Genomic DNA, 3,256 nt, shown 5'->3' with positions numbered 1-3,256 from the left:
GGAATATCTATGGTCTCTAGATGAGCCTCAGAGTCCTTTGGTTCCTCAGAGGGAAGCTCCTTATTGGTCACTGGATGTCCCAGGAGGTCTTCCTCCTTGGGATTCACGTCCTCTCCTCTCCTCACAGGTTCGGCCATGGCACTTATGTCAATGGCCTTGCACTCTCCTTTTGGGTTCTCTTCTGTATTACTTGGGAGAGTACTAGGAGGGATTTCAGTGATCCTTTTACTCAGCTGGCCCACTTGTGCTTCCAAATTTCTAATGGAAGACCTTGTTTCATTCATGAAACTTACAGTGGCCTTAGATAGATCAAAGACTAGATTTGCTAAATTAGAAGCATTTTGTTCAGAGTTCTCTGTCTGTTGCTGAGTGGATGATGGAAAAGGCTTGCTATTGCTAAACCTGTTTCTTCCACCATTATTAAAGCCTTGTTGGGGCTTTTGATCCTTCCATGAGAAATTTGGATGATTTCTCCATGTTGGGTTATAGGTGTTTACATAAGGTTCACCTAAGTAATTTACCTCTGCTATTGCAGGGTTCTCAGGATCATAGGCTTCTTCTTCAGAAGATGCCTCTTGAGTACTGTTGGATGCAGCTTGCATTCCATGCAGACTCTGAGAGATCATATTGACTTGCTGAGTCAATATTTTATTCTGAGCCAATATGGCATTCAGAGTATCAACTTCAAGAACTCCCTTCTTCATAGGCGTCCCATTATTCACAGGATTCCTTTCAGAAGTGTACATGAACTGGTTATTAGTAACCATGTCAATGAGTTCTTGAGCTTCTGCAGGCGTTTTCTTTAGGTGAATGGATCCACCTGTAGAAGTGTCCAGTGACATCTTTGATAGCTCAGATAAACCATCATAGAATATATCCAGGATGGTCCATTCTGAAAGCATGTCAGAAGGACACTTTTTGGTCAACTGTTTGTATCTTTCCCAAGCTTCATAGAGGGATTCACCTTCTTTCTGTCTGAAGGTTTGAACATCAGCTCTAAGCTTGCTCAGCTTTTGAGGAGGAAAGTACTTGGCTAAGAAAGCCGTGACCAGCTTATCCCAAGAGTTCAGGCTGTCTTTGGGTTGGGAATCCAACCATAATCTAGCTCTGTCTCTTACAGCAAAAGGGAAAAGCATGAGCCTGTAGACTTCAGGATCTACTCCATTAGTCTTAACAGTATCACATATCTGCAAGAATTCAGTTAAGAACTGAAAAGGATCTTCAGATGGAAGTCCATGAAACTTGCAGTTCTGCTGCATCAGAGAAACTAACTGAGGTTTCAGCTCAAAGTTGTTTGCTCCAATGGCAGGAATGGAGATGCTTCTTCCATGTAAATTGGAATTGGGTGCAGTAAAGTCACCAAGCATCTTCCTTACATTATTATTATTTTCGGCTGCCATCTCCTTTTCCTGTTCAAAAATTTCTGAAAGGTTTTCTCTGGATTGTTGTAATTTAGCTTCTCTTAATTTTCTCTTCAGAGTCCTTTCAGGTTCTGGATCTGCTTCCACAAGAATGTTCTTATCCTTGCTTCTGCTCATATGACAAAGAAGAAGGCACAGAAAAATAATAATAATAATAGAGATCCTTTATACCACAGTATAGGGATCCCTGTGTGAGTGGAAGAAGAGGGGGAGACAAGGAATGTAATATAATGGAAGAAACACAACTGTGAGGATGGAAGAGAGGTGAGATGAGATGTTAGGATATGAATGAATAAATAGAATGAGATGGGGGGGGAATTTTCGAAAATTTTTGAAAAGGAGTTAGTGATTTTTGAAAATGGTTTTTGAAAATTGTTAGTATTTTTTTTCGAAAATTTTTGGAAATTAAAAAATAAAAATAATTAATTAATTAAAAAGAAATTTTTGAAAAAGAGGGAAGATATTTTCGAAAATGAGAGAGAGAGAGTTAGTTAGGTGGTTTTGAAAAAGTTAAGAAACAAACAAAAAGTTAGTTAGTTAGTTGAAACAAATTTTGAAAAGATAGGAAGTTAGGAGGTTAGGAAAGATATTTTGAAAAGATATTTTTTGAAAAAGAGAAGATGAGAAGATATTTTTGAAAAAGATATGATAGAAATTAGTTTTTGAAAAAGATTTGATTTTTAAAATCACAATTAATGACTTGATTCACAAGAAATCACAAGATATGATTCTAGAACTCAAAGTTTGAATCTTTCTTAACAAGCAAGTAACAAACTTCAAATTTTTTAATCAAAACATTAATTGATTATGTTATTTTCGAAAATTTGGTATAAAAATAAGAAAAAGATTTTTGAAAAATATTTTTGAAATTTTCGAAAATAACTAATAATTTTGAAAAAGATTTGATTTTTGAAAAAGATTTTGAAAAAGATAAGATTTTCAAATTGAAAATTTGATTTGACTCATAAGAAACAACTTGATTTTTAAAAATTTTTGAAAAAGTCAATCCAAATTTTCGAATTTGATGAGAGAAAAAGGGAAAGATATTTTTTTTGATTTTTTAAATTTTTATGAAAAACATGAAAATTATGCAATGCATGAAATTTTTAGATCAAAGCATGTGATGCATGCAAGAATGCCATGAATGTCAAGATGAACACCAAGAACACTATGAAGATCATGATGAACATCAAGAACATAATTTTGAAAAAAAATTTTTTTTTTAATGCAAAGAAAACATGCAAGACACCAAACTTAGAATTCTTTAATGCTTAGATAATAAGAATTCAAGAATGCATATGATAAACATGAAAAGACACAAAACAAAAAATCATCAAGATCAAACAAGAAGACTTACCAAGAACAACTTGAAGATCATGAAGAACACTATGAATGCATGATATTTTCGAAAAATGCAAGATGCACATGCAATTGACACCAAACTTATGATATGACTCAAGACTCAAACAAGAAACAGAAAAACATTTTTGATTTTTATGATTTTCTAAATTTTTTGGATTTTTTTTTTTCGAAAATTATATAAAAAAAAGAAAAATTAAGGATTCCAAAATTTTTAATATGAATTCCAGGAATCTTGCCATGTTAGTCTAAAGCTTCAGTCCAGGAATTAGACATGGCTCACTAGCCAGCCAAGCTTTCAATGAAAGCTCCGGTCCAAAACACTAGACATGGCCAATGGCCAGCCAAGCTTCAGCAGGTGATCGTGGATCAGCAGCAGGTGGATGAGCAACAACTAATTTGCTCTTGATAACAAATTGCAAGCCTCAGTCCAAATGAATGTAGACATGGCTTTACAGCCAGCCAGGCTTCACATG

General features: G+C 34.7%; 1 non-coding gene across 1 annotated transcript; it reads left to right on the top strand.

Annotated features, from left to right (window-relative positions):
• The first annotated feature begins 896 nt into the window (after positions 1 to 896).
• LOC112724538 (small nucleolar RNA R71) lies at positions 897 to 1,004 on the top strand. Its single transcript, XR_003163695.1, has one exon. It is a non-coding gene; the product is annotated as a small nucleolar RNA R71 (small nucleolar RNA).
• Positions 1,005 to 3,256: the final 2,252 nt, after the last annotated feature.

The sequence above is a fragment of the Arachis hypogaea genome, chromosome 11, assembly GCF_003086295.3.
Source record: "Arachis hypogaea cultivar Tifrunner chromosome 11, arahy.Tifrunner.gnm2.J5K5, whole genome shotgun sequence".
Taxonomy (NCBI): Eukaryota; Viridiplantae; Streptophyta; class Magnoliopsida; order Fabales; family Fabaceae; genus Arachis; species Arachis hypogaea.
Note: the sequence above shows the minus strand (reverse complement) of the source record. Positions and strands in the feature narration are given on the sequence as shown.